This window comes from Schistocerca cancellata, chromosome 1 (assembly GCF_023864275.1).
Source record: "Schistocerca cancellata isolate TAMUIC-IGC-003103 chromosome 1, iqSchCanc2.1, whole genome shotgun sequence".
NCBI classification, from domain to species: domain Eukaryota; kingdom Metazoa; phylum Arthropoda; class Insecta; order Orthoptera; family Acrididae; genus Schistocerca; species Schistocerca cancellata.
In genome coordinates this window covers 637,895,732-637,909,996 of record NC_064626.1, presented here as the reverse complement: position 1 = coordinate 637,909,996, position 14,265 = coordinate 637,895,732, and positions in this window count along the sequence as shown.

The window sequence follows — 14,265 nt, the reverse complement described above, 5'->3', positions numbered from 1 at the left end:
AATTTATTCCTCAAATTAAGGCCTATGTTCGATACTAGTAGACTTCTTTTGGCCAGGAATCGCATGGTAGGGGGTACTAGTCTTTTCTCACAGAGTTCAACTGACGACATACTTTCATGCAGACTTGCGTCTCATATAATTCTTGCACTGCTGGTTCGGTAGAGAGGCGATGCTGTTGTATTTCATGATGATTGCGGACTGGGCTGATTGACATTCCGCTCAGACGTCAGCAAGCAATCTGATGCGGTGGCGTATGGAAACTCTTCTCGTCATGTCTATGCCACTGTCTCTCACTCATCTCTCCTTCTTGCTTGGACTATGTTTACTTGTGGTTCTGCACGAGCTACCGTCGTCGCCTTGGCACCTCGCTGTTCTGACGACACCACAGGTATGCTAAGCCTGTTTGACTCGTAGTCATTGAAGGAAAGGCGCTGTTCGTGACGGCGAGAGCTTTCCACGAAATTTCAATCACCAACTATTTCCTCCGAGTGCCAAAACACATTTTTGTCTCCCACCTACACAGAGAGAAATGACAGTCGTACTTAAAGTTAGAGAAATTAGGTGTTAACGTTTTACCACGAGCTTTTGGGGCGTTTGTTAAGACTCGAGCCGGCCGTTGTGGCCGAGCGGTTCTAGGCGCTTCAGTCTGGAACCGCAATGCTGCTACGATCGCAGGTTCGGATCCTGCCTCGGGCATGGATGTGTGTGATGTCCTTAGGTTTAAGTAGCTCTAAGTCTAGGGGACTGATGCCCTCAGGTGTTAACTCCCATAGTGCTCTGTGCCATTTGAACCATTGTTAAGAGTCTGGGACTCACTGCGAAGCATGTAAGTGGGAAGGGCGGGTGAACCATGTGTATTTCCTCGTTCTAACCATGCATCCTTAGATACTGGCAAAAAAGTAAATATTCCATTGGCATAGGAAATTAAGTATGTGCAGTACAACTAACGAAGAATTTAAAGTAATTTGTATCAGAATTAGAATACTTTTAAACTTAATAACACTGTGATAAAAATAGCTTATAATTAAAATTTATGCCAAACAATAACATATCAGAAGAGGCTCATTGCACAAAACTGAAATAGATTAGAGGAAGAAAACTGTACAGAAAATAGGAGGGATACTGAAAGAAATAAAGAGATAGACATCGCTGTAACTGAGAGGATTTTAGAATGGCAATGAGATTGTTGTTCACTATTGGACGATAAGGAGACAATAGTTTTTCAGAACATTTCTGTGGAAAAAATTGCAGCTTTTTTATTTTCTATTACTTAAAAATGAACATGAACAGGCACAACAGCAAGAAACTTCTTGTTTTACGAGGTTACCAGTTTAGATCTGTTTTGGGCCATCTTCAGACCTCACGCCATGATAATAGACGGTGGCAATGCACAGAGCAGGCGGTACGACTCCAACACTAACTGCTCAAACAGCACTTACTGTTCGTGGAGTTGTAGCGCCTGCCCCGTGCCGTGTCACCGTCTACTAGCATGGTGTGAGGTCTGACGACGGTCTAAAACAGAATGAAAGCGTTAACCTCATAAAAAACAAGTTTCTCCCGGTTTTGACTCTTCATGCTTACTTTTAAGTAATAAAAAAATTAAAAAAAACAGCAGACAGTTGACATACCCCACCGAGAAGAAAGCTGCGCCTGTAATAACAGGAAAAGCTTCCATTTAGTGCAGAATCGATCAGATGCGTCACATTTTTCCACGGAAGTGTGGATCGGGTGGAGAAGAAACGGTGAAAGATTTAGAGTGCAACATACGTACAGCAAAATTGCTGGTCGTTATATATTTTGTCATGCGATTATGTAATGTAACAACAAAGGACTTGGAAGAGCATTTGAAGTGATTGGACATTGTCTTGAAAGGAGGATATAAGACGAACATCAACAAACGCAAAATAATGATAATGGAATGTAGGCGACTTAAGTCAGGTGGCTTGGTTCAAATGGCTCTGAGCACTATGGGGCCTAACATTTATGGTCATCAGTCCCCTAGAACTTAGAACTAATTAAACCTAACTAACCTAAGGACATCACACACATCCATGCCCGAGGCAGGATTCGAACCTGTGACAGTAGCAGTCGCGCGGTTCCGAACTGAGCGCCTAGAACCGCTAGACCACCGCGGCCGGCCCTAAGTCAGGTGATGCTAAGGAAATTAGATTAGGAAACGAGACACTTAAAGCAGTAGATGGGTGTTGCTATTTGGGCAGCAAAATAACTGATTATGGCCGAAGTAGAGAGGATATAAAACGTAGACTGGTAATGGCAAGAAAAGTGTTTCTGAAAATGAGAATCTTGTTAACATCGCATATAGATTTAAGTGTTAGGAAGTCTTTAGCGAAAGTATTTATGTGGAATGTAGGCATTTATGGAAGTGAAACATGGACGGAAAACGGTTGGACAAAAAGTGAATAGGAGCTTTCGAAATGTGGTGCTACAAAAGAATGTTGAAGATTAGATGGGTAGATGACGTAGCTAATGAGGAGGTACTGAATAGAAATGGGGAGACAAGAATTTGTGGTACACCTTGACCAAAATAGAGATCGGGTGATGGGACACATACTGAGACATCAACGGATCACCAATTTGGCACTGGAGGGAACTGTTGAGGGTAAAAATTGTAGAGGGAGACAAAGAAATGAATACAGTGAGGAGATTGGGATTTTGGTTGCAGTACTTATTCGGAGATGAGGATTCTCGCACAGGATAGAGTAACATCGAGAGGTGCATCAAATAAATCTTCTATCTGAAGATCACAACAACAGCAACAGGTGTTTGATATACAATGATACGTACCAAACAGTTCACAGACGTGCGAATCTGGCACAATTTCGGTTTAGGCCAGTAGGTTGGCACTAGCCCCTTTACTTTGACGTTGTAGAGTATGGCTTGCATGTGGTGTGGGAGTGTTCCCCTGGCTGTGCGTTGTGCACGATGAGCGGAGCTGCGCCGGCAGACGCGGTTAGTTGCTCGGCGGCCGTGACGCGAGTCGACAGCGGACTTGTTGATATGTGGCCGTCTGCGTGGGCAGAGTTATTGTATGCCGGCGGAGCTGATCAGTGTTGAGACGCTGCACCTGTGCCTTATGGATTTGCTGATAACGAATGTCTACTTTTCATGTACGTCAGATACATCGGGTGAAATGTTGGGGACGTGTGCGTAACTGTTCGTGGCAAGTAACAATGAATACAGAACAGTTAGTGTAATTTGATAGATACCATCACCACCACTGTATAGCAACTACCCATGTGCAGTTTTTCGATAAACAGTCTTAATAATTTATTGTACTGAACTGATCGTCCGTAGTTGTTCACGTCTAGTGTGTAGTTTCAGAGATATCTTGCACAGGTGTATGTTGTCAGTGGACAGTTTGCTAGATTTCATACGTTAGCGCTCTTGCTGTATGGTCGGCTCCATCAGCAGCAGCTCTTTTTACTAATAGAAACTACGGCAATTTTCTGTTTCTAGCACTGAGCTGTTTCTTGTGCCTTGTCTGACTGTTGGGCTCAGGTTCGAATGCCATAGTGAATGTAACAACAGTACTCAGGTGGCAGATATCAAGGCTCCTGCAAAAGGTAGTCTTCGTTCTTTTTTAAAACTGTACTTCTATTCTTACTGTTCTTAACTGTTCAGTTTTATTGGTTTCAATGCATAACAAGTTTTTTATTCTTTTGGACTCCCTGTAATTCTGACCTTGCTTCCACCTGCTTTTTGCGATGTGCTATATCATTGTGAACACGTTGTTGAATTAGGAAGAAGAATTATTTTTAACCGTTTATAGGGCAATGAATTCTTCTACCCGATTCCGATAATTCTTTTTAATTGTTTTTAGAGTTAATTCTTCTACCCGATTCCATGTCGTTTTAAATTTTTCAGTTAATCATAACCCAAAAATTTAAGTCTCATTAGTCGGTGCCACTTTCCGCAATGAATGTCGTATTCAGTATTTCCAGTTGCAGGGCACTAGTTACACATCAGCATCTCTTTAAAACGTATATTGAGAGTAAAAGTCAACATCAATGCAATGTGTACAATCTGCGTTTCTTATATTTTTTCAGAGGTCATAAAGTCGGTAGCACACGTTATTGAAAGTGCCTTATTACAGCTAAAAAGGTGCTAAACGGTACTCTCAGATTCTGTACCCAGATTGCTAATCAGTACCACATAGGAAAGTATGTTGTTAACGCAATGCAACAACAATTAACGAATTCGGTTAATTTTTGAAATATTTTTAGGGTGGGAACAAAGTATTCCCTCTTGGTAAAGCGTGATGCGGAAGATGCCTTGATACTGCTGGGTTTCAGCAAGGTTCAGAGACGTTTGAGATTATGCTTAACTGTGTAAGCATATCCATTGCACAAACGATCGTCTATAAAGCGATTTCCAAAACATTAAGCGTTTCATAATTCTGCTCCCCATTAGCTCCATTTAATCTCTTACAGTTCTAGGTAATCAATCCTTTCTGAAACTCGTAAGTCTGTCTTCCATTGCTCTTGCGAAGTTTAGCTACCGTCGCGCCACGGCTTATAATCAAATAAGTTTTGAGCAGGACTTGCCGAGAAAACGGCTGTAATCGCTTACTAGTAGTTCAGATTTTTGTAAGGCGGTTGAATAAATTAAGATGACGATTAGCTCTCAAAATCTCGCTATCAGCACATGTGGGTGATATCTTCATCTACAAATTAATTCATACATCGATTAGATGCATACCAACATTGTCGTGTGCAGAGAGCATCATTGGACAAATTAGGCCCCTGGAAAATACCACAAGTGCTTGCAGTGTTTCATACTTACAGTTCCGAGGCTGACCACTAGGTTTTTGACCATGTGCAAAAATAAGAGTTTCCATACTCTTATCCAATACGAGTGTCGCAACTGCCAAAACCCCACCCAACAATCGTAGGTTTCCTGTGGTTGCATTGGTACCATCTTCTACGAGATATTTGTGTAAAGAGAATAAGTTAGCAAAAGAAGCAGTATACATGAACGTCCATCATACTGACCCATTCATCCATTTTCAAACTTTGATTTTACCATTTGAACAATATCCGTATATCATCGCAAGAGTAAAACACGCTGTCAGAAGTCTGGAATAGAGACAACACTCAGCCTCTATGTCAGACATTGTTAGAGAAATATTATACGTGATACAACTGCAAAATCTCTAAACATCTAGAAAACGATAGAGCATTAACGCCTACCTTGAAACTACATGGTTCTTTTTTTAAATACCCCACGCAAGAGAATTATAGGGTCACTTCTTCTCAGCCCCGTAATTACCTACAGCTGTAACGCATGAATTTTAAATTTAGCTCAAAGGTGCCTACAACCTCGGTAATGGCACGAAAATGTCGCGCCCTGCGACGTCACCCTCGAGTCGACACATGTGAAAAAAAAAGGCCACACTTTGTAAGTTCATGTGAGACATATAGAGGGTTAACGACGTCATGTTGGCACCATATTTCACCAAAATTCTGCCGAACACCACTGCGGGCACCGTATTTCACCAAAATTCTGCCGAACACCACTGCGGATATGACACACGATGAGAAGGTCGTCACATCCGCCCCCCCCCCCCCTCGTACCTACATTTTATTTCACCCCTTCTTTTGACGTCTGTGTCGAGGTTGGAACCGCGACAACGAGTCTCAAAATCAAGTGGTTATATTTTGGGTGGCCAAGAAAGTAATTTCGAGGTCCAAAAAGACGGTTGACGGTGCGATGGACCACAGAAAGGCGTTATTGACAACCTTCGACACTGCTGACGCCCTCGGGCGCTTCAACCTTGTTCTAAGGACATTCTGGTGCGGCGTCCCCATTGAACGTGATCACCACTGACCGTGATCGCAGCCCTTTCTAGTGGAGCGCGACAGCATATTTTGCTCTCATGTAGAAGTTGAAACCACTAGGGACTGTTCAAAATTGTTCGACGAAATCTGAACTTGATCTGAAGCTGTAAAGCGTACTTATGCTTTTTCACACTCCTGTCTTCCGCACTCGGTGCGTTCATAGTGTTTGAAATGTTTTCCTCGGCCACCCATAGTAAAAAGGCGTGCTTTAAATGCTGGTTGTCACGGTTCTGACTTCCATCGCAGATACGTCAAAATAAGGGGCGTTATGTGGGTAAAATGGAGTGTGATTATCTTCTCATTGTGTGGCACGTTCACGGTGGCGTTGGGCCGAGTTGTGATGAAATTTGGTGGCAGTGTGTCTTCATTAACCCACCTAACTGCTCATATGAACTTAAGAGCAGTCGCCTTTTTTCGCACGTGTCGACACCTTGCTGTTTGAAGCGTCGCTGAGCCCAAGCGTGACGTCGCAGGTCGCCACACCTTTGCACCATTACAGAGGAAAGTTGCAGACGTCTTTCCGCTGCGTCGCAGCTGGAGACAATTGATGGGTTTCAGAAAACAAATGTGTGAAGACTATAAGACAAACAGAAAACTGTATGAGTCGATAGAGCATCTCTTCAAGTTTTTAATTTCAGTGACAGGTTCTCAGTAATTGCATTGTCTGCGATGTTGCGAAAGTCAGTACGGACGAAAGGGCAAGTGCACGTAATTGATTGAAGTAGTTGCCGCAGATTCAACGACATCAACGTGTTTTACCAGTCTTTTGATTGGGTTGCCAGTCTGCAGCCGCGAACAAATTCGACGTTGCAGTACGACGCATATCATCTACGTGATCTGACATTCGTACCCTCTAGTGGTGCGCTGCGCTACTACATCATTGGTCCTATTTAGGAATCAAATGATGGAGACATGTTCTGTCCAGGACTTCTGTATGTATAGTCGTCTGTCGAAACTTGGATGTATTATGAATTATGTCTAGGTGTGGGGAGCGTTTGATGTTATACTTACCTCAGACGAATATATCCATCATGTAGGGGTCCCGCGAGCACGCAGAAGCGCCACTGCACGACGTGGCATGAATTCGACTAATGTCTGAAGTAGTGCTGGAGGGAACTGACACCATGAATCCTGCAGGGCTGTCCATAAATCCGTAAGAGTGCGAGGGGGTGGAGACCTCTTCTGAACAGCACGTTGCAAGGCAGATACGCTCAATAATGTTCATGAGTGGGGAATTTGGTGGCCAGCAGAAGTGTTTAAGCTCAGAAGGTTGTTCCTGAAGCCACTATGTAGCAATTCTAGACTTTTGGAGTGTCGCATCATGCTGCTGGAATTGCCCAAATCCATAGGAATGCACAATGGACATGAATGGATTCAGCTGATCACCTGTCAGAGTCGTATCTATACGTATCAGGAGTCTCTTATCACTTCAACTGTACACACCTTACACCATTACAGAGCCTCCACCTGCTTGAACACACCTCTACTAACATGCACGTTACATGGATTCATGAGGTTATCTCCATACCCGAACACGTCTTTCCGTTCGATACAATTTGAAACGAGACTCGTGTGAACAGGCAACACGTTTCCAGTCATCAACAGTCCAATTTCGGTGTTGACGGGCCCAGTCGAGGTTTAAAGCTTTATGTCTTGCAGTCATCAAGAGTACACGAATGGGCCTTCGGCTCCAAAAGCCCGTATCGATGATGTTTCGTTGAATGGTTCGCACGCTGATACTTGTTGACGGCCCAGCATTCAGCTCTACAGCAATTTGCAGAAGGGTTCCACTTCTGTCACACAGAACGATTCTCTTCAATCATCGTTGGTCCCGTTCTTGTAGGGTCTTTTCCGGTGATCGGTGTCGGTGATCTGATGTTTTGCCGGATTCCTGATATTTATGGTACATTCGTGAAATGGTTGCACGAGAAAACCACCACTTCATCGCTACCTCGGAGATGCTGGGTCCTATCACTCGTGCGCCAACTATACCACCACGGTCAAAGTCACTTAAGTCTTGATAATCTGCCATTTTAGCGGCAGTAACCGGCCTGCAACAGACACCTGCTCTCTTATACAGGAGTTGCCGACCGCAGCGCTCTATTCTGCCTGTTTATTTACCTCAGTATTTGAATACACATGCCTATACCAGTTTGTTTTGGGCTTAAGTGTCAAAAGACTGTAGCGCAAAGACAGCTACTGCGTTATGCATCCAAGCCGCTCCGTGTCATCTGAGGCATTACGCTGTATTTTCAGGAACAGCACACATTCATAACGACAATGCAGACGTTCATTATGACAGTACCCGTTTTATGCACTGCTCTTTCTTTTAGTCACATATGTCTTTGTGGGAGGGAGTATTCCGTTACCTCATGTCTTGCAATATGGACTGACAAAAAAAAAAATTGCGGTGGTCGTGCGGTTCTAGGCGCTACAGTCCGGAGCCGCGCTGCTGCTGAGGTCGCAGGTTAGAATCGTGCCTCGGGCATGGATGTGTGTGATGTCCTTAGGTTAGTTAGGTTTAATTAGTTCTAAGTTCTAGGGGACTGATGACCACAGCAGTTGAGTCCCATAGTGCTCAGAGCCATTTGAACCATTTGACGAAAAAACGTCGCAGCAACAAGAAGGAGTCGTGCGACAAAAACGAAAGTTCTTAGGCATCTTTATACGTACGAAAGATGGTGTCTAAATTTCGCGCCAGTCACATAAAAGTGGCGTTAGTTGCGCCACTATGAGGAAGAAAATCAGATTTGCTTTAAATACACGTTGAAACGGTCATGATCATTAGTTATCTCTGAGATTTGACGTGGTGAGTTGATGATATTCAAGAATACTTTAAGGCGACAAAGGCACCATTACCAACACCTCACTGAGTTTGAATAACATGGCTATGAGAAGCTGGATGTTAGACCTGCCATACTAAAGGAAGACTTGACAGGAATGACTGTGCATGACTGCTGGCAGCAGTGGTGACGAGCTTTTATGATCGCAGGAAGGACGGTCACGTGGCACTACCGAGAGGGAAGACCATCGTGTTAGATGCAGTGGTCTGGCGCACCGTAATGTATCTGCACCAGCAGTTTGAGCTGAATTTTGCATCAAATAGACACAACTAAGGGCATCTCCGAGACAGATGTCCTGTAGCGTGCATTCCACCGATCCCAAGCCACCGCCATTTGCATCATCAGTGGTCTCAAGTGAGACCTCATTGCAGGGCAGCAGGTGGGTTTTCTGGTTCTGCCTAGGTGCCAGTGATGGCCATATGTTGGTTAGAAGGAGGGCAGTTGAGGGCCTATAACTAACCTGTATGCATGCTAGACACGCTGGGCCTACACTTGGAGTTATAGTCTGGGATGCGATTTCGCATAACGCAGGAGCATTCCGGTGGTTATCCCATGAACCCTGCCGCTACTTTGTACCTCGGTCTGATGATCCGGCCTATTGTGATGCTATTCGACGACAGCATTCCAAGTGGTGTTTACCAACAGGATAACGCTCTTTTGAATGCCGCTGTACTAACCCAACATGCTCTACAGAGTGTCCAAATGTGGCTTTGGTCTGTTCAACACCAGATCTGTCTCCAATAGAGCACATATGGGATATGACCGGACAACTCCAGCGTCATCCACAACCAGCCCTGTATTGACCAAACAAGTGTAAAGGACATGGAACTCCATTCCATAAAGTGACATCCGGCACCTCTACAACACAATACATGCACACTAACATGCTTCCATTCAACGTTCTGACTGTTACACTATTAATGTACCAGCACTTCAGAGCTGCTTATATTTAACTGTGACCTTGCAGTATTAATCACTTGAATAAGTTACCTAGACGAATGCACTCCCGAAATTTTATTACTCTATATTAATTATTTTTTGTTCTTGGGAATTTCTTTTTCGTCTGTGTGGTTTGTAGGGAATGTTGTTGTTGTGGTCTTCAGTCCTGGGACTGGTTTGATGCAGCTCTCCATGCTACTCTATCCTGTGCAAGCTTCTTCATCTCCCAGTACCTACTGCAACCAACATCCTTCTGAATCTGCTTAGTGTATTCATCTCTTGGTCTCCCCCTACGATTTTTACCCTCCACGCTGCCCTCAAATACTAAATTGGTGATCCCTTGATGCCTCAGAACATGTCCTACCAGCCGATCCCTTCTTCTGGTCAAGTTGTGCCACAAACTTCTCCTCTCCCCAATCCTATTCAATACTTCATCATTAGTTATGTGATCTACCCATCTAATCTTCAGCATTCTTCTGTAGCACCACATTTCGAAAGCTTCTATTCTCTTCTTGTCCAAACTGTTTACCGTCCACGTTTCACTTCCATACATGGCTACACTCCATACAAATACTTTCAGAAATGACTTCCTGACACTTAAATCTATACTCGATGTTAACAAATTTCTCGTCTTCAGAAAGGCTTTCCTTGTCATTGCCAGTCTACATTTTATATCCTCTCTACTTCGACCATCATCAGTTATTTTCCTCCCCAGATAGCAAAACTCCTTTACTACTTTAAGTGTCTCATTTCCTAATCTAATTCCCTCAGCATCACCCGACTTAATTCGACTACATTCCATTATCCTCGTTTTGATTTTGTTGATGTTCATCTTATATCCTCCTTTCAAGACGCTATCCATTCCATTCAACTGCTCTTCCAAGTCCTTTGCTGTCTCTGACAGAATTACAATGTCATCAGCGAACCTCAAAGTTTTTATTTCTTCTCCATGGATTTTAATACCTACTCCGAATTTTTCTTTTGTTTCCTTTACTGCTTGCTCAATATACAGATTGAATAACATCGGGGAGAGGCTACAACCCTGTCTTACTCCCTTCCCAACAACTGCTTCCCTTTCATGTCCCTCGACTCTTATAACTGCCATCTGGTTTCTATACAAATTGTAAATAGCCTTTCGCTCCCTGTATTTTACCCCTGCCACCTTTAGAATTTGAAAGAGAGTATTCCAGTTAACATTGTCAAAAGCTTTCTCTTAGTCTACAAATGCTAGAAACGTAGGTTTGCCTTTCCATAATCTTTCTTCTAAAATAAGTCGTAAGTCAGTATTGCCTCACGTGTTCCAGTATTTCTACGGAATCCAAACTGATCTTCCCCGAGGTCGGCTTCTACTACTTTTTCCATTCGTCTGTAAAGAATACGTGTTAGTATTTTGCAGCTGTGGCTTATTAAACTGATTGTTCGGTAATTTTCACATCTGTCAACACCTCCTTTCTTTGGAATTGGAATTATCATATTCTTCTTGAAGTCTGGGGGTATTTCGCCTGTTTCATACATCTTGCTCACCAGATGGTAGAGTTTTGTCAGGACTGGCTCTCCCAAGGCCGTCAGTAGTTCCAATGGAATGTTGTCTACTCCGGGGGCCTTGTTTCGGCTAATTCACTAATTAAAGATATTGCTCATACTTCTTTCCATTTTACTACACTCCTGGAAATGGAAAAAAGAACACATTGACACCGGTGTGTCAGACCCACCATACTTGCTCCGGACACTGCGAGAGGGCTGTACAAGCAATGATCACACGCACGGCACAGCGGACACACCAGGAACCGCGGTGTTGGCCGTCGAATGGCGCTAGATGCGCAGCATTTGTGCACCGCCGCCGTCAATGTCAGCTAGTTTGCCGTGGCATACGGAGCTCCATCGCAGTCTTTAACACTGGTAGCATGCCGCGACAGCGTGGACGTGAACCGTATGTGCAGTTGACGGACTTTGAGCGAGGGCGTATAGTGGGCATGCGGGAGGCTGGGTGGACGTGCTGCCGAATTGCTCAACACGTGGGGCGTGAGGTCTCCACAGTACATCGATGTTGTCGCCAGTGGTCGGCGGAAGGTGCACGTGCCCGTCGACATGGGACCGGACCGCAGCGACGCACGGATGCACGCCAAGACCGTAGGAAACTACGCAGTGCCGTAGGGGACCGCACCGCCACTCCCCAGCAAATGAGGGACACTGTTGCTCCTGGGGTATCGGCGAGGACCATTCGCAACCGTCTCCATGAAGCTGGGCTACGGTCCCGCACACCGTTAGGCCGTCTTCCGCTCACGCCCCAACATCGTGCAGCCCGCCTCCAGTGGTGTCGCGACAGGCGTGAATGGAGGGACGAATGGAGACGTGTCGTCTTCAGCGATGAGAGTCGCTTCTGCCTTGGTGCCAATGATGGTCGTATGCGTGTTTGGCGCCGTGCAGGTGAGCGCCACAATCAGGACTGCATACGACCGAGGCACACAGGGCCAACACCCGGAATCATGGTGTGGGGAGCGATCTCCTACACTGGCCGTACACCACTGGTGATCGTCGAGGGGACACTGAATAGTGCACGGTACATCCAAACCGTCATCGAACCCATCGTTCTACCAATCCTAGACCGGCAAGGGAACTTGCTGTTCCAACAGGACAATGCACGTCCGCATGTATCCCGTGCCACCCAACGTGCTCTAGAAGGTGTAAGCCAACTACCCTGGCCCCCCTGCGGGTTCGGGGGTTAGAATAGGCCCGCGGTATTTCTGCCTGTCGTAAGAGGCGACTAAAAGGAGTCTCACATGTTTTGGCCTTATGTGACGGTCCCCTCTCGGGTTTGACCTCCATCTTTCTAAATTATTCCAAAGAGCGAGCCAATTGGGGAAGGGCGCCTTACATGGTGCACTGTATCCGTCGTGCAATTAGACCTTTAGCCGGCTTCCACGTCGTTGCAATGGTGTCCCGCTCGTTTTCGATCTTTAGGGCGGGGATACGTCCCTGGGTGCGATTACCACGCTGCCCTCTGCAGTGTTTCTTTTAACTGCGACGACGACCTTGGACAGTTTTGCACCTAAGATCCAGCACGGTAGCCAGTCCGTTGTGGTGGGGCCGCCATGTACCCTCTTGGTTGTAGCCCCCTGACAACACAGGGATCGCTCTACTGATGCCTGCGCCGTTAACTCCCCACGTATGCCAAGGAGTAGATGCCTATTCTCCTGGGGTATCAGGACTCCCGGCAACGGCCGTCCTGCCAGGTGGCCTTTGCTGTGGCTGGGTGGCGCCCGTGGGGAGGGCCCTTGGTCGGAGTAGGTGGCATCAGGGCGGATGACCCGCAATGAAGCGTGGTACATCATCTCTCGCTGGCGGCCAGCCGCCAGCAGTCTCTAAGCGTTCTCGGGCTCAATTTAATGCTCAGAAGTACGATCCGAAAACGTTCCCCTCCCTGGCCACGCCGTGGGAAGAGCGTAAGTCCCAGGATGGAGGTAACAGTTATTCGCCCCGATTCTTAGTTTGCACGAGAGCTGATGGGGAGTCTTTTCTCTCCACAAAGCCTCAGTTCTTCGTCGAGCATTTAGAGGACAAGTTTGGGGAGGTGGAGGGCTTGTCTAAAATGCGCTCTGGCTCAGTACTGATACAAACGGCATCCTCCGCCCAGTCACGCAGGTTACTTGCTTGTGACAAGTTGGGGGATGTTAACGTTACTATTACTCCACATAAGAGTTTAAATATGGTCCAGGGTGTTATTTTCCATAGGGACCTCCTTTTGCAGTCTGATGACGAGCTGCGCGCCAACTTAGAACGTAGAGGTGTTCATTTCGTCCGGCGCGTTCATCGGGGTCCGAGGGACAATCAGGTTGCTACCGGTGACTTCATCTTGGCCTTCGAGGGTGATACGTTACCGGAAAAGGTCAAGGTGATGGTCTACCGATGTGACGTCAAGCCCTATATCCCTTCCCCGATGCGGTGCTTCAAGTGCTGGAAGTTCGGCCATATGTCTTCCCGCTGCACTTCCAGCCTCACATGTCGAGATTGCGGACGCCCATCTCATCCCGATACTCCATGTGCCCCGCCTCCCATCTGCGTCAACTGCGGGGAGCACCATTCACCTTGCTCGCCAGACTGCAGAATATTCCAGAAAGAGCGCAAAATCATGGAATATAAGACCCTGGACCGACTGACTTATACTGAGGCCAAACGGAAATACGACCGATTACATCCAGTGCGAATGACAACTTCCTACGCCGCTGCTACAACACCTGTGCTAGCCCCATCAGTTTCGCGCCTTCCGGCCGGATCGACGAGTGGTACAACTCCTCCTGCCCCCTTGCCAGTGGGGGGCTCTACCCACCGGGTTGCTCCTGTGCCACCTACCTCAGGAGCAACACCATCCCCTCCATCGGGGACGTCGGTCCCCGCTTCTAAGCCGGAGAAGTGTCCAACTTCTTCGGCTTCTCACGCTCGCAAGGGGTCCCTTGCGTCCCTCCCTTCCCAGGTTTCCACCGGCGGGAAGGCTGACGATCGACAGTGGCGTAAGTGCCCACAATCTGCAGGTCGAAGGGCTTCCCGATCCTCCTCAGTCCCGGAGACTGAATCGGTGAAGACCTCCCAGCCAGTTAAACCCAAGGAGCAGCGTGAGAAATCAAAGA